The following is a 20,600-nucleotide window of genomic DNA, read 5'->3' as shown; positions in this document are numbered from 1 at the left end:
TTGCTTGAAATATTAAGATGCTCACTTGCTCAAGAGAAGAGTTTGCTTGGCATCTTAATACCTGGAACAGTTCTCATTTTACACTATTTTGGGAAGTGCAACTCAAAGTTGCGTTCTGTTTTCTTGAGTCAAATCAAAAGACAGTAAGTTAAATCCTAACTTGGTCAAGAAGAGAATCAATCTGTAGAATTCTCTAACACAGACCAGTGTGTTGCTTTTGGGGCGGGGGAGATGAGGAATGTCGGTTTATGCTTCAAAGTCTACCGTGATGTAACTCAAAAGTAATGTGTTTTTCCGTGGAAAATAGCATGTGACTACAGCCTCCCTTGTCCACATGACAGGTATTAAGCTGTAGCTTTATTTTATTTTAGTTTAGTTTTATTATCTTATTCTTAACCCTAGAAGGATGCAAGACTATAGTTTTATTTCAGTGTATATGATATGGGAATTTAAGGCATTCATGTAAAGATATTTAAGAAAAAATAATTTTCGACCAGCAATACTTCTTACATATGGGCTTTGAGTTAGGGATTTTATCTCGGTCATGAATTGTTCATTTTAGCTGTGCCACTGATACACATAAGCTGTGATTTAGGAAATGAAAGATTGTCTCTCTTATGTGTGTATTATTTAAATATTGAACAGAAACTTGTGTCAGAGATGGTCAGCAAATGAATGAATCAGCAGCCCATTTGCATTAGCTTGTAAGAGAAAGTCATTTATCAGCTGAATTGAGACCCGATCCCTTGATTAGGCATGCTTTTAGTATTCAGTAGGGTAATCCTATCTTTATGTTTTTACAGAATGTTCTTTGATATTTTTGCCCACTTATTTTTCCAAGTTCCTAAGTTCCGTAAAGTATCTTGTTAATGATTTTGTTGGAAGTACATTACAGCTGTTATTTAACTGGGGCAAAATTTTCATGATGTTCTGCTGTATTCCTTCTTTACAACTGACCAAGGTATTTTTTTTAATACTACATTAATTACCAAATATTTTATACTTTTTGTTTAATGAAGATAGTTCTTCATTTTTTTCTAGCTGGTTATTACCAGTATGTAGAAATACATTTTATTTTGACCTTTACGATTCCTTTCTCATTTCTCATTTTGAGATTTTTATTTTCCTGTTTAATTAAAAAAAAATTTTTTTTTTTTTTGAGACAGAGTCTTGCTCTGTCGCCCAGGCTGGAGTGCACTGGCACCATCTCGGCTCACTGCAGTCTCCACCTCCCAGGTCCAGGCAATTCTCCTGCCTCAAGTAGCTGGGATTACAGGTACCTGCCACCATGCCCAGCTAATTTTTGTATTTTTAGTAGAAATGAGGGTTTCACCATATTGGTCAGGCTGGTCTTGAACTCCTGACCTCAGGTGATCCACCTGCCTTGGTCTCCCAATGTGCTGGGATTACAGGCATGAGCCACCACGCCTGGCCGAAAAAAGGTGTTTTTTTTTTGTTTTTAGATGGAGTTTTACTCTTGTTGCCCAGGCTGGAGTGCAATGGTGCAATCTTGGCTCACCACAACCTCTGCCTCCCAGGTTCAAGTGATTCTCCTGCCTCAGCCTCCCGAGTAGCTGGGATTGCAGGCTTGTGCCACCACACCCAGCTAATTTTTGTATTGTTAGTAGAGTCAGGGTTTCTCCATGTTGGTCAGGCTGGTCTCGAACTCCCGACCTCAGGTGATCCACCTGCCTTGGCCTCCCAAAGTGCTGGGATTATAGGCGTGAGCCACTGTGCCCAGTCCTTAAAAATTTTTTAATCAGTGCTTTGCCTACAGTAAAATCCACCCATTTTAAGTATACAATTCAATCAGTTTTTGGTGAATACATGCTATTGTGAAACTGCTACCACAATCAAGATGTATAGCATGTTTTTCCATTACTTCAAACAATTTTCTTGTGCCCCCAGGCCCTTGGCAACCACTGGTTTGCCTTTTGTCATTATAGTTTTGCCTTTATAGAATTTTACGTAGGTGGCGTCACACAGCATGTAATCTTTTGAACTTGGCTTCTTTCACTTAGCGTGAATTTTAAATTTTCACCTATATTGTTGGCTGTATCAGAAGTTTATTCTTTTTATTGCTGAGTACTAGTCCTCTATGTAGATAATCAAATTTTGTTTACCACTCACCGTTGGTGAGCATTGTTTCTCTTCTGGGCTATTACAAATAAAGTTGCTGTGAACATTCAAGTATAAGTCTCCACACGTCATTTTATTTCTCGTGGGTGAATACCTAGGAGTGGGATTGCTGGGTCATAGGGTAAGCATATGTCTAATTTTTAAAGAAACTATCAAACTGTTTTTCAAAGACTGTAGCGTTTTATATTCCCACCAGCAGTGTATGAGAGTTCCAGTTGCTCCCTGCCCATGTAAGACAGTGTATGCCATATGTGTTTTGACTGCGGCATGGACAAGCTCAGCCATTCCTTCACCTCTCTCCTGCCCCTCAGGCCTCCCTGTTTCCCTAGACACAACAATATTGAAATTAGGCCAGTTAATAGCCCTGTGATGGTCTCTGAGTGTTCAAGCGAAAGAAAATCATGCCTCTCACTTTAAAATAAAAACTAGAAATCATTAAGCTTAGTGTGGAAGGCATTTTGAGAGCTGAGATAGGCCAAAAATTAGGACTCTTTCACCAGTTATCCAAGTTGTGAATACAAAGGAAAAGTTCTTGAAGGAAATTGGAAGTGCTACTGTGGTAGCAGTTACAGTTGATGAGAAAGCCAGACAGCCTTATTGCTGACATGGAGAAAGTTTTAGTGGTCTGTAGAGAAGACTAATCCAGCCACAACATTTCCTTAAGCCAAAATCTAATCCGGAGGAAGACCCTAACTCTCTTCAGTTCTGTGAAGCCTGACAGAGGTGAGGAAGCTGCTGCAGAAAAGTGGAGCTAGCAGAAGTTAATTCAGGAGGGTTAAGGAAAGACACCATCTTCATGTAATTACAAGGAGAAGGAAAAGCTGTAGCAGGTTATCCCGAAGATCTAGCTAAGATCATTGATAAAGGTAGCTCCACTAAAAAACAGATTTCCAGTGTAGATGAAATAGCCTTATATTGCAAGACAATACCATCTAGGACTTTCAGAGCTAGAGAGAAGTCAATGTCTGACTTTAAAGTTTCAAAGGACAGGCTTACTGTCATTAGGGGTTAATGTAGCTGGTGACTTTTAAGTTGAAGCCATTGCTCATTTACCATTCTGAACCTTCTAGGACCCTTAAGAATTTTGCAAAGTCTGTTCTGCCTGTGCTCCACAAATGGAACAGCAAAGCCTGGATGACAGTAAATCTGTGTAAACAGCATGGCTCATGCCTGTAATCCCAGCACTTTGGGAAGCTGAGGCGGGTGGATCACGAGGTCAGGAGATTGAGACTATCCTGGCCAACATGGTGAAACCCCATTTCTACTAAAAATACAAAAATTAGCCATGTATGATAGTATGCACCTATAGTCCCAGCTACTCGGGAGGCTGAGGCAGGAGAATCACTTGAACCCAGGAGGCAGAGGATGCAGTGAGCCGAGATCGCACCACTGCACTCCAGCCTGGGCAACAGAGCAAGAGTTCATCTCAAAAAAAAAAAAAGGACCCTGGTCAGGCGCAGTGGCTCACACCTGTAATTCCAGCACTTTGGGAGGCAAAGGCAGGCGGATCACTTGAGGTCAGGAGTTTGAGACCAGCTTGGTTAACATAGTGAAACCCTGTCTTAAAAAAAAAAAAAAAAAAGGACCCCAATATAAAGGTAGACTTTAAAAAAGGACCTCAACATAAAGGGATGGGGACAAGAAGGAACATACCCCTTAGTGTAGAGAAATAGTCGGGCAGGAGGAGGAGAAGTCTCAAAAGGAGGGGAATGTCATAAAGGCAGCAAAATATCTCCGTAGGGATGGAGGGAGGGGTCTTCATAGCCTCAGAGATGAAGGCAGAGATTACCTTCTCAGTGTCCAGAGGCAGGGAAATGGCAGCTTTTCTTCCTTCTGTGGTAGCCACTCCATTGCTCCTCCAGATTACCTTCATCCTTATGTAGATAAGAGAGCTGCAGAGCTTGGAAGAGATTCACTTGTGTGAGTTAAAAGTCAGCATTACCAGCAGCAATTGTGCTCCTGACTCCTCTGTCTCAGGCACCACCGATTGCACTAGGCGGGGCCCTCTGGGGGGAAAGGCTTCTCAGAGTAGAGATGCATTTTGGGGCCAGACATCCTCTGGAGGCAGCCCAATGAAGTTAAACATTTTGCCCAACTGGTTGGCTTCAGAGTTTCCACAGAAGAGAGGCTTTCCATGAAACATCTCTGCAAAGATAAAGCCAACACTCTACACATATCCATGGGTGTTGCGTGTGTCAATTGCAGAAGAACTTTGGGAGCTTGGTACCAGAGCGTAACAACCATATATGTGCTGTCTGGAAGCTATAGATTCTGGCCGGGCCAAACTCAGCCAGCTTGACTGTTCCACCACTTGTCACCAGAATGTTCTCTGGCTTCTGATCTCGGTGAATGACACAATTAGCGTGAAGGAAATCTAGGCCTCTTAAACTGGCACATCAAATCTTTGATGGGCTCCACTGGCAAGCCTGGCAGGGCTGCCTTGTCCAACAGGTCTTACTTGGACACCAGGGTTACCTTGATCTCCTGGTTAGTTTGGGATGTGGTACAAACATCCATCAGCCAGACAACATTGAGATGCTCAAAAGCCTCCAGCCGTCTCAGTAAGGCCATCTCACAAACTGCTAATGGGAAGGTCTCCTCCAGTTCCTCTTCCACTGGGAACTTTCACATTCTTGAGGGCCACAATGTGGCCACTGTAAGGATCACGGACCTTATGCAATGTCCCATAGGCACTGACACCAGTTTCAACCACTGGTTCATGTAGAGGTAGCCATTCTCAGATCAGATGGGACCTTCACACCAGGCCAGGAAGCTGCAGGGACATCCTGTTATCAGGGCTCTGGAGCTGGTTCCTGCAGCACCATACTACACCTTAGCTCAGTCTAGGGCAGCTCGATACTGAGGGCCTGACCGTAGACACAGGCTGTAGGCTAGAGAGGCTCCCCTCACCCCACCCTCACCGCGTGACCTGCTGCCAAAGAGGCACACAGAAACTTGTTTACTGAATATTTTAAAGTCCACTGTTGAGACCTACTGCTCAGACAAAAAAGATTCCTTTCAAAATGTACTGCACATCGTCAATACACCTGGTCACTCAAGACCTCTAATGGAGATGTACAAGGAGATTGTTGTTTTCATGTCTGCCAACAGAACATCCCATTCTGCAATCCATGGATCGGTAAGTCATTTTGACTTTCAAGTCTTATTATTTAAGAAATACATTTTGTAAAGCTATAGCTGCCATAGATAGTGGTTCCTCTGATGGATCTGAATGAAATAAATAAAAAAATCTGGAAAGGATTGACCATTTTAGATGCCACTAAGGTTATTTATGATTCATGGGAAGAGTTCAAAATACCAACATTCAGAGGAGTTTGGAGGAAGTTGATTCCAGTCTTCATGGATGACTTTGAGGGTTTTAAGACTTGAGTAGAAGTAACCACAGATATAGGGAAATAGCACAAGAAGTAAGCTTACAAGTAGAGTTTGAAGACTTGAACAGATGAGAAGTTGCTTCAGATGACACACAAAGAAGGTGGTTTCTTGAGATGGAATCTACTGGTGAAGATGCTATGAACATTGTTGAAATTGCAAAGGAAAGATTTAGGATATTACATAAACTTTGTTGATAAAGCAGCAGCAAGGTCTGAGAGGTTTTGTTTTTTGTTTTTTGTTTTTTTTTTTTTGAGGGTGAGTTTTGCTCATTCCCCAGGCTGGAGTAGAGTGGCACAATCTCGGCTCATTACAGCCTCCACCTTCCTGGTTCAAGTAATTTTCCTGCCTCAGCCTCCCAGATAGCTGGGATTACAGGCATGTGCCACCATGCCCTACTGATTTTGTATTCTTAGTAGAGGCAGGGTTTAACCATATTAGTCAGGCTGGTCTCGAACTCCTGACCTCAGGTGATCCACCCACCTCGGCCTCCCAAAGTGCTGGGATTACAGACGTGAGCCACGGTGCCTGGCCTTGACTTCAGTTTTGAAAGAAGTTCTGCTATGGGAAAAATGTTGTTAAATGGCATCATGTGCTACAAAGAAATCTTTCATGAAAGAAAGAGTCACAGTCGATGTGGCAAACTTAAATTCATTGTTGCCTCCTTTTAATAAATTGCCACAGCCTGCCCATCTTTCAGCAGTCACCACCCTCATCAGTCAGCAGCCATCTATGAGTCAGGACCCTCACTAACAAAAAGATTACAAGTGGCTGAAGGCTCAGAGATTGTTAGCATCTTTTAGCAATAAAATAGTTTAAGGTATGTACATTTTTTTAGACATGCTATTTCACACTTAATAGACTACAGTATAGTATAAATATAACTTTTATATGCACTGGGAAATAAATTTGTGTGATTTATTGTCATATTTGCTTTGTTGTTCTGGTTTGGAACTGAAACCACAGTATCTCTGAGATATGCCTGTGCATGGTTCTTCCACATATTTTGTTAAATGTGTATCTTTATATTTAATATTTTGGGATAATTGTAATTTTTATTTCAACTTTCAGTTTTTCATTGGGAATATATAGAAATGTAATTGATTTTTTTTAATTTTAATTTTTTATTTTATTATTTTTTTCAGACAGTTTCCCTCTTTTCACCCAGGCTGGAGTGCAATGGCACAATCTTGGCTCATTGCAACCTCCCCTTCCTGGGTTCAAGCGATTCTCCTGCCTCAGCCTCCTGAGTAGCTGGGACTATAGGCATGTGCCACTATGCCTGCCTAATTTTTTTGTATTTTTAGTAGAGACGAGGTTTCACCATTTTGGCCAGGCCAGTCTCAAACTCCTGACTTCAGGGGATTTGCCTGCCTGACCCTCCCAAAGTGCACAGGCATGAGCCACTGTGCCTGGCCAGAAATGTAACTGATCTTTGTATCCTACAGTTTTGGTAAACTCACTTATGACTTCTAGTAACTTTTTGTGTGGGTTACTTACCATTTTATACATATGTGATTATATAATCTGCAAATAAAGGTAATTTTACTTACTCCTTTTTAATCTCTTGCCTTTTGTTTCTTTTGCTTGTCTTATTGCACTGATGAGGTCCTCCAGTATGATGCTATCAGTGAGAAGAGTGGATATCTCAGCCCTGTTGATCTTAGGTGGGAAGGATTGAGCCTTCCATCACTGTGTGTGATCTGGGTTTTTTCTAGATGCCTTTATTGCCTTTTATTTTTAGTTTGCCACGAGATTTTATCACAAATGGGTGTTGGATTTTGTCAAATGCTTTTTCAGCATCTATTGAAATAATCATATGGTTTTGAATAGTGACACCATGAATTATACTGATTGATTTTCAAATGTTAAACAAGCCGGGCATTCCTGAAGTCTTAACATGTTATGCTTTTTCTATATGGCAGGGTTTGGTTTGCTAACATTTTGTTACAGATTTTCACATCTCTATTCATGAGATACATTGGTCTGTGATTTTTTTATGTCTTTGGTTTTGGTATCAGAGTAATGCTGGCCTTATAGAATGAGTTGAGAAATGTTTTTTCTCCTCTTCTGGAAGATTGTGTAGAATTGTTATTTCTTTCTTTAAATGGTTGGTGGATCACCAGTGAAGTAATCTGGGCTTAGAATTTTCTTTATGGGAGGATTTAAGCTACCATTTCAATTTTGTTACCAGATACTGGCCTAGTTAAGCTGTATATTGATTTAGGATTTATAGTGTGTATTTTAGTTTATGTTGAAATTGGTAATTTGTCTCTTTCCATTTCATCTAGATAGTCTTAATTTGTTTGTATGAGTTTGTAATTTTTTACCACCTTTTAAATGTTTGTAACATCTGTTGTGATGTTCCTCTTTCATTTCTCTTATTAGTAATTTGTACTTCTCCCTTTCTCCTGATCAATTTAGCTAGATGAGTTTGTTTTTGGAGAATTGCTTTTAGTTTTCCTGCTTTTTCTCTAGTGTTTTTCTATTTTATTCATGTCTGCATTCATATTTGTTATGTCCTTCTTTCTTTGCATTTAATTTGTTTCCTTTTGTGTGTGTGTTTCTCAAGATACAAGCTTAGATCGTGAATTTGAAAACTTGCTTCTTTTCCAGTGTAAGTATTGAAAGTTAATACATTTCCCTCTAAGCACTTCTTTAACTGCATACCATAAATTTTGGTCTGTTTGATTTTCATTCGAATCAAAATATTTTCTAATTTCCCTTATTGTTTCCTTTGACCCATGAGTTATTTAGAAGTATTTTTTCTCCTATTAATTTCTGGTTTAATTCTCCTGTAGAGAATATGCTTGTATTATTTCATCCTTTTTAAATTGATGGATAGGGGTTTGTGTTTTTAGTGGTCCACAATATGGTCCATGTTGGTGAGTGTTTTAAGTACACTTGAAAATAATGTATATTCTGCTGTTACTGGGTGAAATACTGTATAAGTATCTATTAAGCCAAGTTGGTCAGTAGTTCTTGGTGATTTTGTGGGGGAGGGTCCCTTTGTTTTGCCAATCACTAAGAAAGATGTGTTGATCTTTCCAACTTCAATCGCTTGTTTCTGCTTTCAGTTCTGTGAGTGTTGAAGCTCAGCTATCGGGGAATATATATTTGGGATTGTTATGTCCTTTTGAGGAATGGACCCCTCTGTCATTTTGTAATATCCCTCCTGATATTCCTTGTCCTAAAGTCTACTTTGTTGATACTTAACGCCACTCCGGCTTACCTGTATAGTATATGTATTTTCTCCATCCTTTTAATCTGTATCTTTATTTATTTATTTATTTTAGATGGAGTCTCACTCTGTAGCCCAGGCTGGAATGCAGTGGCGCGATCTCCATTCACTGCAACCTCCGCCTCCTGGGTCCCAGTTCAAGCAATTCTCCTACCTCAGCCTCCCGAGTAGCTGGGATTACAGGCATGAGCCACCATGTCCAGCTAATTTTTGTATTTTTTAGTAGAGATAGGGTTTCACCATGTTGGCCAGTCTGGTCTTGAACTCATGAACCATTGTGCCCAGCCTGTATCTATGTTTCTTATACATAGCATGTGGCTGGATCTTGCTTTTTTATCTAGTTTGACAATCTTTGCCTTTTAGAGTAGGTTATATTATAATTTACCTTTGATGTAATTATTGATATGCTTGTGTTAAAAAATGTTTCCTTGGAATTGCTTTCTCATCTTTTTTTCTTTCCTTTTCCATGTTTTTCTGCCTTTTTAAAACATTGAGAATTTTCATGATTCCATTTTACCTCTATTCTTTTTTTTTAAGACGGGGTTTCACCATGTTGGTCAGGCTGGTCTTTAACTCCCAACCTCAGGTGATCCACCCACCTTGGCCTCCAAGGTGCTTGGATTACAGCCGTGAGCCACCATGCCCGGCCTCTTTTTTTTTTTTTTTTGAGATGGAGTCTCACTCTATCACCCAGGCGAGAGGGCGGTGGCACAGTCTGGACTCACTGCAACCTCCACCTCCCAGGTTTAAACAGTTCTCCGCCTCAGCCTCCCTAGTAGTTGGGATTATAGGGGCTGCCACCACGCTTGGTTAATTTTTTGCATTTTTAGGAGAGACAGGGTTTCACCATGTTGACCAGGCTGGTCTATTCTTGATTTACTAGCTTCACATCCTTGTTTTATGTTTTTAGTGGTTGATGCAGGGTGTACAGTATACATTGTTATTACCATCTGCTGAAATAATGTTACACCATTTCACCTGTAACTTACGCATAATTTAAAATTTTTTCTATTTTTTTTTTCTGTTTTAGTAACTTTTTTTTTTTTTTTTTTTTTTGATGGAGTTTCGCTCTGTCACCCAGGCTAGAGTTCAGTGGTGCAATCTTGGATCACTGCAACCTCTGCCTCCAAGGTTCAAGCAATTCTCCTGTCTCAGCCTCCCAAGTAGCTGGGATTATAGGCACACGCTGCCATACCCAGCTAATTTTTTGTATTTTAGTAGAGATGGGATTTCACCGTGTTGCCCGGCTGGTCTTGAACTCCTGAGCTCAGGCAGTTCACTCACCTCGGCCTCCCAAAGTGCTAGGATTATAGGCACGAGCCACTGCGCCCAGCCTGTTCTAGTTATTTTCATGGCATAAAAGCCCAAGTGCCTTTAAACAGCACTATTGCCAACTTATTCTGTGGGTTAGGTATTTGGATAGGACACAGCAGAGATGGTCTGTCTCTGCTTCATGATGCCTGTGTCCTCTGTGAGGCAGCTCAAAACGGGGGGCTAGGATTATCTGAAGGTTTACCCACTTGTATGTTAAGCAGTTGATGCTGGCTGAGACCTTACCTTTGTCTGTTGGCTGGAATCTGTGCACATGACCTTTTTATGTGGCCTAATTTTTTTTTTTTTTTTTTAAACAGAGTCTTGCTCTGTTGCCAGGCTGGAGTGGCACAGTCTTGGCTCACTACAACCTCTGCCTCCTGGGTTCAACCAATATGCCTGCCTTAGCCTCCTTAGTAGTAGGCGTGAGCTACCACGCGCCCAGCTAATTTTTGTATTTTTAGTAGAGACGGGGTTCACCATGTTGGCTGGGATGGTCTTGATCACTTGACCTTGTGATCTGCCTGCCTCCACCTCCCAAAGTGCTAGGATTACAGGCATTGAGCCACCTCGCCCAGCTGATGTGGTTTTATTTATGTTTCTTTTGTTTGGGGCGTTTTGAGTTTCTTGGATCTGCGAATTTATAGTTTTCATCATATGTATAAAATTTGCAGCCATTATTTCTTCAGATTTTTTCCTGCTTTCCCTTTTGCCCTTCCTGTATTCTTGTTCAGCTGTGTTAGACCACTTGATCGTGTCCCACAGGTTACTGAGGTTTTGATCTGTTGTTGTTTTTGTTTTTATTTTATTTTTATAAATTATTGCCTTTGAGACAAAGTCTCACTCTGTCACCAGGCTGGAGTGCAGTGGTGCAATGTTGGCTCACTGAAACCTACACCCCCTGGGTTCAAGAGATTCTCCTGCCTCAGCCTGCTGAGTAGCTGGGACCACAGGTGTGTGCCACCATGCCCGACTAATTTTTATATTTTTAGTAGAGACAGGGTTTCATGATGTTGGCCAAGATGTTCTCTCTTGACCTTGTGATCCCCCACCTTGGCCTCCCAAAGTGCTGGGATTACAGGCGTGAGCCACCGTGGTCAGTCCACTGAAGCTCTGTTCATATTTTTTCAGTCTTTTCATTGTGGATACTTTTTTTTTCTTTTGGAGACAGAGTCTGGCTCTGTTGCCAGGCTGGAGTGTAGTGGATCTCGGCTCACTGCAACCCACACCTCCTGGGTTCAAGTGATTCTCTTATCCCAGCCCCCTGGGTAGCTGGTACTACAGGTGCGCACCACCATGCCTAGCTAATTTTTGTAATTTTAGTAGAGACAGTATCATCATGTTGACCAGGATGGTCTCGATCTCTTGACCTCATCATCTATCCACCTCGGCCTCCCAAAGTGCTGGGATTACAGGCATGAGCCACTGCCTCCGGCCCACTGTGGGTAGTTTTTATTGCTGCATCTTCAAGTTCAACCATCTTACCTTCTGCAAGTTCTCATCTGCTGTTACTCTCAGCCAATGTGTTTTTAATTTGAGATACTGTACTTTAAAAATCTTTACAATTTCCTTTTTGGTCAGAAAAACTATTTCCTTTCAACATCACGTTCATATGAACTAGATTTTTTTTTTTTTTTTTTTTAAGACGGGGTTTCACATGTTGGCCAGGCTGGTCTTGAACTCCTGACTCAAGTAATCCACCCGCCTTAGCCTCCAAAGTTCTTGGATTACAGGCGTGTGCCACTGCGCCCGGCCAATATTATTTGTTTTAACGTCTTTGTATTCTAATTTCATTATTTCTATCATTTACAGATTTATTTCAATTAGTTTTCATCCTGATATGGGTCATCTTTTTCACTTCCTTGTATGCTTGGACATTGTGAATTTTATATTTTACATTGCTGGACACTGGATTTGCTATATTCCTCTAAAGATTGTCTGATTGTATTTGGTAACACAGTTAAGTAATGTTTGGATCAGTTTGATCCTTGCAATGCTTACTTACAAGGTTTTTGTGGCTAGTCATAGCAGTCTTTATCTTTGGACTCATTTAGCCCTTTCCCTCCCCCCCACCCCTGCAAGGTGTTGATCCTTTTAGGGACCCCATGGTTTTTTCATGGTCAACGTAACAAGCCTTGTGGGAGCTCTGGGAAGTGTTGGCCCTATTGCTTTCCCATAGATTGTTCCCTGACCTTGGGGAGACTTTTTCTCAAGCACTTGCAAATCTGAGACTAAAGGGAACCCTTCTGCCAGACCTCCAGAGCTCTCTGCACGCAGCTCCAGCTTCTCCAGTACTGTGTCCTGCAAATTCTAGCTGCCTCAGCTTCCCCTAGCTCTATTGGCTACTCAGTTCACTGAGACCCTTGTATTTTGTTTCAGTGTTCTTTCCCTGAAGTGAAGCCTGGGAGTTGTCACCAGGCTGTAAGTTTGGTTAATCGTAAAGTTTACCTTTTGTTTCCTTTCCCTGGTGGAGGATCACACTCTTGTGCTACTTCTTGCCCAGTGTCTAAATACTGTTATTTCATGTATGTTGTCTGGTTTTCTAGCTGTTTATAGTGAGAGGACAGTTCTCATAGCAGTTACAACTTCATGTTCTGAGTTGAGAGTTCTCCTGTTTAAATTTTGTTAATACAGTCAGCCCTCTGTATCTGTGGGGCCCACATCATTGGGTTCAACTAACCTTGGATCAGAATATTTGGAAAAGAAAATAATAACAAAACAATGATAAAACAACACACGTTCTTTAAAATATGGCCTAAGAACAACAGATTGAGTATCCCTAATCCAGAAATCTGAAATGCTCTAAATTCTGAAACTTTTTGAGTGCCATGGTGTCCAAAGGACATACTTATTTGAGCATTTCCAATTTTCAACTTAGGGATGTTGAACCAGTAAATATGTAATGCAAATATCCCAAAATCTGAAAAACCCCAAATCCAAAACACTTCTGTTCTCAAGCATTTCAGATAAGGATTATTCAATATATTTATGTGGCATTTACATTATATTAGGCATTACAAGTAGGGAGAGACAATTTAAAGTATAGAGAAGGATATGTGTAGGTTATATGCAAATACTATGCCCCCCCCCCCAACAGAATTTCGCTCTTGTCACCCAGGCTGGAGTGCAGTGGTGTGATCTCGGTTCACTGCAACTCCACCTCCTGGGTTCAAGTGATTCTCCTGCCTTAGCCTCCCAAGTAGCTGGGATTACAGGTGTGTGCCATCACACCCAGCTAATTTTTGTATTTTTAGTAGAGATGGGGTTTTACCATGTTGGCCAGGCTGGTCTTGAACTCCCGACTTTAGGTGGTCTACCCACCTCAGCCTCCCAAAGTGCTGGGATTACAGGTGTCAGCCACTGTGACCAGCCATTTTATATAAAGTACTTGAGTATATGTGGATTTTGTTATCTGAGGGGGATCCTGGAGTCAGTCCCCCATGGATACCAAGGAATGTTTCTACCTTGAGTGATTTATTAGTTTCATTTGCCAACAGATTTTATGTCAGTTCTACTTTCTAATTTGCCAGCTTTTTTACTTTTTACTGTTTTTTGAAAACTTTGGTAAAATGTATATATAACATAAAATTTATTATTTTAGTCATTTTTAAATGTACCGTACTGTGGTATTATGTACATTCACAATGCTGTGCAGTCATTATCACTGTTTACCTCCAGAACTTTTTCATCTTCTAAAACTGAAACTCCATACTTATTATACAACAATCCCCATTTTCCTCTCCCCCAACCACCATTCCACCGTCTGTGAACTTGACTGCTCTAGGTATGTTACATGAATGGACTCCTACATTTGTCCTTTTGTGATGGTGTACTTCACTTAGCATGTCTTCAAGGTTCATCCCTGTTGTGGTATGTATCAGAATTTCAGAATTAGCTTTTTTTAAAGGCTGAATAATATTTGAATGTATAGGTAGGCCACATTTTTCTTATCCATTCTTTCATGGGTGGGCATGGATTGCTTCCACCCTGTGGCTGTTGTGAATAATGCTGTTGTGAACATGGCTGTACGAACATTTCTTCAAGACTCTGCTTTCTATTCTTTCTAGCTTTATGTTTGCATTTATCTTTGTATATTTTTTCTTTATTACTTTGCTTTTATTCTGAATCTGCATGTTCTTTTTTCATTGTTGACAATATAATAATTTAAAACGGAATGTTTCTTTTGAAGTCTACATCCTTTACAGCAAGCTAAACAGTGTTGGTTAAATATGTTGAAAACGGTATGAAAGCTTCAATGGCTTTATGTCGCTGTTTGATACATTTTCACTTTGGACAGCATGCTGGTGTGAGTAGTTTCTGGTCCAGTGAAATCCAGTTTTCAGATATTCCTAGTTGTGGATTCTCATCTGCATATTTGAAATCATCACATTCAGAATTATTTTGTTCCAGAACATATATGTTCCCATTCTTGTTTGTACTTGAGTCATATTTAATCACATATATTTGTAGTATGCTTAGATGTAGTAGTTTCTATTTTCGTAACTACTTTTCTGTTGATCCATTATGGTAAATTGCAGCTACAAAGTCATACTGTGTAATAGCAAAAACGCTAACATAAGAAGTAAATAGTAGCAAGCAAAGAATTTTTAAAATATCCAAGCCCAGTCATATATACCCATGTAGCACGGTAGTTTTCAGCTATGGTAATACCATTTTCCAGGGTGCATTTTTGAAATTTGTCAGAGCATTTTTGTTTGGCAGCATAGTAGAGGTCATTACAGACATTTAGTGGACAGGGTTTAGGTCTGCTAGATGTCTTGCAGCGTGCAGAAAAGTGCTGTACAATGAGTAACTATTCTGTCTCATGGTGTTTGAAGCTCCTGTAATTACTCACATCTAAAGTATTTTACATATAAACAGATCATTTTTTACACAATACACTCCATTTTCTATGAATGGCACTGCTGTGTACATCAAGGAGTGAGTAATGTCCTTTGATTTAAGGCTTTACCAAGAGCTCGCCATCTTGGTAAAATGCACCACCTACGGCAGTACTCCTCATGGTGCTGTAGTCACCGTTTGACACACGTAATTCAGTTGACATTTGTTGCTGTCATATTCATGTTGATGGTTCATATTGATGCAAGCATCTTACTGTATATGATATTTCCTAGTGTATTGATGCTCCAGTTTTAAAATGTTAAATAGCGTTTTATTATGAATTAACTTCCTTTTCTTTATTCTCCATATTATAGTTAGGACATTGTAATGATTTCTTAAGTTATGTAGAGTATTAATATAATTTCAGTATAATGAAGAGACTTAAAAATTGTTATTATAAACAGGAGATGTTAGGTGTGGTAAACTTGGGACAGTAGTCCCTATGGCATACCCACCCTTTAAGATTACTTCAGAATTTCTGTGAGGTTATTAATCTTATACTTCAGGTATATGTGAAAATATTATTTTATTGATTTTCCTTAGAAATTACCACATCGTCTATCTGTTGACCACTTGGCAAGTGGTTGGGTAATACTGGTGGTCCATAGACTGCACTTTGCAATGAAATGCCTTATATCCTATCTTCTTGTCCTCAGTTACTGAATTGGCTCTGTATTCCACTTTATCAGATACCATTTTTCCCCAAACATTTGTTTTTCTTTTGTAGTGACAGGGTCTCACTCTCTCACCCAGGCTGGATTGCAGTGGCATGACCATGGCTCCACTGCACCCATGACCTTCCAGGCTCAAGGGATCCTCCCACTTCATCCTCCTGAGTGGCTAGGATTATAGGTATATACCACCATGCCTAATTTATTTTTTGTAAAGATGAGGTTTCATTATATTGCCTGGGGCAAACTATACTTTTTATACATGGTCTGGGTGCGGTGGCTCACACCTGTAATCCCAGCACTTTGGGAGGTTGAGGTGGGCGGATCACTTGAGGTTAGGCATTCGAGACCAGGCTGGCCAACATGGTGAAACCCCGTCTGTACTAAAAATACAAAAATCAGCTGGGTGTGGTGGCATACACCTGTAATCTTAGTTCCTCAGGAGGCTGAGGCAGGAGAATCACTGGAACCTGGGAGGCAGAGGTTGCAGTGAGCCGTGATTGTGCCTCTGCACTTCAGCCTGGAGAAGAGAGCAATACTCTACCTAAAAAAAAATGATTTTTAATGCATGAATTGTCTAATATCATAGTTGTTCAACTCTAAGATAAACTTTCTCAATACTGTTAAATATTTTTGATGGTCCTTTGTAGTCCTTAGTGGCAAAAGAAATTCACAAGTGCTGTTGCAGATGTCATTGCCTGCATTTATATATAAACTTTGCCATGTGTGGAGGTGTCTTCTCAACCATTTGTCACCTAATTAAAGTTATTTGCACTGGCAACATTACACATGGCAGCATTTTAAGTTAAATATAGATAAGCAATCACTTTCGATGTCTTTCTCAAAAAGACTATGCTACAAGGATTATTTTAAGTATAGGAAATAGCCTGTACCTAGATAAATAATACAGTTAAAAGCAATAGAAATAGCTAAATCTTAGGAATACATTGTAGAGCATTTGAGAGATAATGGGGGTTAACAGTGACTGATTCATGACTTGGGATGGAATATCACTCAAGCACTAATTCTTTTAAAAACATCCTTATTTTTAAGAGAAACTGCTTAATTTCTAGGGACATCTATTTGAGGAAAGATGAAACTGAGTTTAACTAAATACAGAATTCAGAGGATTCTCAGATGTTCTTTTATTTGCCTCGAAATTATGCTGTCAGCCCCAAAGATGTCAAAAAGAATAGAATTCTGGCTTTTGAGAAATGACATGTTTCTCTGATACTATTGCATAACTGGCAGTGGCCAAAAGTTCAGAAAAATCATTAGACTTTGAATGTGAAGAAAGTTTCAGTTCAAACTTCGATCAGAGTCTGAAGAGGAAAGTGGTATGTAACTATTTTGGAAAATGTATGCTATTTTACAATCCACTATGTCTTAGAATAGAAGAAATGCATTATTTCTCCATTTTAAATTCTTTTTTTTGAGCATGTCTTTTTCAAGATAAACTTTGTCATGTGTGGAGGTGTCTTTTCAAGGTAAATTATGCCTTACTATTTCAGTTAATTCAGAAAATGACTTTTGATGATTGACTATCAGTCTTTTAATAGTTCTAAATTCCTCAAATACAATGTTCTCTCTAGAGGTATATGTCCCAACCTTGCATAATAATAGGAATTCCTTAACGTGTTGTTACATGGATTTTAAGGCTCTTTCCCTAAAGTTTATTATGGTGTATAGTCTAGGCTGGAACCCAGTAATCTAGATTTGGAAGTACCTTAGGTTACAGGCCTCCAACCTTTTTGGCATCAGGGACTGGTTTTGTGGAAGACAGTTTTTCTACAGATGGGAAGGAGGGGAAGGATGTTTTCGGGATGATTGAAGCACATTACTTTATGTTGCATTTTATTTCTGTTATTACATTGTAATATGTAATAATTATACAACTCCTCATAATGTAGAATCAGTGGGGTCTCTGAACTTGTTTTTCTGCAACTACTCGGTCCCATCTGAGGATGATGTGATGGGAGTCAGTGACAGATCATCAGACATTCGATTCTCATGAGTGCACAACCTAGATCCCTTGCATGTGCTGTTCACAATAGGGTTTGCCCTCCTATGAGAATCTAATGCTGCTGGCTGATCTGACAGAAGGTGGAACTCAGACGTTAATGCAAGCGATGGGCAGAGGCTGTAAATACAGATGAAGCTTCACTGACTTGCCTGCCTCTCTCCTGCAGGGCGGCCCAGTTCCTAATAGGCCACTAACCAGTCCCAGTCTGACCTGGGGGTTGGGGACCCCTGCCTTAGGTGATTCTTCCAGGCTAGCTTGAGAAATACTGCTGTTAGAGCGTAGGCTCCTTCCTGGGGGTGCAGCCTAGTCTTGACTACTGTATACAATTTCTTTGCTACAACTTAGAATACATCTACCATCCCAGTATTATAGTAATATATACTAATAAGTATAGTAATATTTAGACTATTGGTAACATGTTGTGAGCACTTCCGGTGTGTAAGGACCCATAGCCAAACACTGAATAGGTTGTTGAATCCTCATAACTTTCATCGATAGATACTATTACACTCATTTTGCAAACGAGGGTAAAGAGTCTGTACAAGGCTTTAGAGCTGGTAAGTGGTACACCCAGTATTGGAACCCAAGCAAACTGACTTCAGAGCCTGTGCTGTTAAACCACACTGTACTGGCTGTTGCAGATCAGACACTGAGCCGTGCTGATTGCGCAGTGCATTGTGGAGTAGTGTCCAGTTCACTATGAGTGTGAAGCAACAGATATGATAAGACATGAAACAGCAGCAGTAAGAGTCAGTGTGTAACCAGGAGTATTGCCTCATGAATATGTGGGAGGGTGTCAGAGTAGCCAGCACTTCTATTAAAAGAGTAAACAATCTCGAAGGGCCACAAAGTGATAAACTGGGTAACTGTCAGTGCTTCTCAACATTAGCACTTCGCAAAGTGTGGCCCTTATTCCTCTGGAAATCTCTCATGGGATCCTGAAGGTCAAACCTTTATATAGTATTTCTGAGAAGTTATCTTTTTCTCTCTGTTAACATTTGTATTGATGGTACCGCTGGTGCCTAAGCATGAATCAAGGCAGTGGCACCAAAGTGTGCTCATAGCCACTGTATTCTTCACCACCACACGCTCTATAGTTAGTTTTTTTTAAAAGCCAGTTTCACCTAAGAATGCCCTTAATGAAGTAGTAAAAAAAATATTCCTTTTATGAAATCTTGACACTAGATTGCACATCTTTTTAATGCTTTGTGTGATGTAATGGGGAGTACACACAAGGCACTTCTGCTGCGTAAGTACTATGGTTATTACAAGGAAAATTCTACCTGTAGGGTTATTTGAGTTACATGCTGACCTAGCATCTTTTTTCATGGATATCATTTTTACTTGTAAGAATAACTGACAAACTATGGTTATTCAGATTTGAATATTTACCAGATTTTGTTAAAATTAAAGAATTGATAATATTTGTTGCCGGTGATAAGATTTGTGCTTAACAGCTTCCTATTATTTGTTTGAGATGGGGTTTCGCTTTTGTTACCCAGGCTGGAGGACAGTGGTATGATCTTGGCTCACTGCAACCTCCGCCTCCTGGGTTTAAGCAGTTCTCCTGCCTCACCTCCTGAGTGGCTGGGATTACAGGCGCCCGCCACCACACTCGGCTAATTTTTTTATTTTTAGTAGAGACAGGGTTTCACCATGCTGGCCAGGCTGGTCTCAAACTCCCAACCTCAGGCGTCCCAAAGTTCTGGAATTAGAGGTGTGAGCCACCATGCCCAGCTCAAAAATTGTTTTGTTTTGTTTTATATTTGTCAATTTCTAATTGGGAAGTTGCAAAATGCCAGAAAACCGTTATTTCTGTTCATTTATTGTGCTATATGGGATCTCTTATGCTGAGAGGGTGTACTTTAAAAGTTATTAGTACAAGGATTAATCACTGATAGTCCCCTTGTCTCATGATTCTTGCACTTTATGGGGTCTAGTAATCCGTCCATATACTGAGAAGAAACTGTGGCTGGAGGGATACTGAGTTCCCTCTCCTCTTTCCTGCACACTAGAGGTAGGGCCAGGCAAGCCCTGCACGCTTCTTCCTTCCCTGCCCCTTGTGGAGGGTCGTCATGAAACAGTTACATGCAGGTGCTGAAAATCCTGACATGCTCTTAGGTCCAAATAGTGATCTTGAATGTCATAAATATAAGAATATTCTTACTGCACTGTTTTCTCTCACTTGAACAGGTTTTGAGTATAAGAAAACAAAATGCTCTGCTTTGGAAACACTTGGTGATGACTTATTTAAAAGAAGTAGGAATAACAGGAAGTTAGCTTCTGGTTGATCACCTTCGCAAAGTTCTGTAACTTAAAGATGCTTCCGTAGACTTTGGGGCGTTCATGCTCACTGAATTTTAGACAGGCCCAATTGGCAGCCATTTTTGCTTGAGTCTTTTAGAAAATCTTTTTAGTATTATTAAAATGGTTTCCTGTCTTAATAAAGTTTGCAAAATATATAATTTAACATGTATTTGGCTTTGATAGCACCTCAGGCTCTTGCCCATCACTTATTGTTTTAGTGATTTCTAGGTGTAGCTGTTGCAAAAGGAAGGTGGCCACACAGCACATAGCTACCATGATTTAAAAAGAAAAAAAACCTGTGGTGTCGGCTTACTTCTTCCATCGTATGTTGGCAGTACTAGATTTACTTGACATCGGACTGCTAGAGTGTAATTCGGCACATATCACCAAAACTTAGTTTCTTCAGCATTCTAAAATTGTTAGGGGGTGGACCATGTTTACCTCCCACTGAATGTGGAGACTTTTCCTGGTGCTTCATGGTGAACCCTTGCTTCTCTGAGCCTTCGTTTCCTCTGCCCACCTCACAGGAGGCTGCTATGTGTGTTACCACATTTAATCCTTGAAGAGCAGTCAGTAAAGGGCAGATTGATAACTTGCACGGTCATGAGCAGTT

General features: G+C 40.2%; 1 protein-coding gene and 1 pseudogene across 3 annotated transcripts in view; one reads left to right on the top strand and one right to left on the bottom strand.

Annotated features, from left to right (window-relative positions):
- Positions 1-20,600, top strand: part of SPPL3 (signal peptide peptidase like 3) — a 145,792-nt gene that overhangs the window by 27,772 nt on the left and 97,420 nt on the right. The gene's annotated exons all lie outside the window — the stretch shown is intronic.
- LOC144577736 (cyclin-dependent kinase 4 pseudogene) lies at positions 3,933-20,465 on the bottom strand (annotated as a pseudogene).

Source organism: Callithrix jacchus, chromosome 9 (assembly GCF_049354715.1).
Source record: "Callithrix jacchus isolate 240 chromosome 9, calJac240_pri, whole genome shotgun sequence".
Lineage (NCBI taxonomy): Eukaryota > Metazoa > Chordata > Mammalia > Primates > Cebidae > Callithrix > Callithrix jacchus.
Note: the sequence above shows the minus strand (reverse complement) of the source record. Positions and strands in the feature narration are given on the sequence as shown.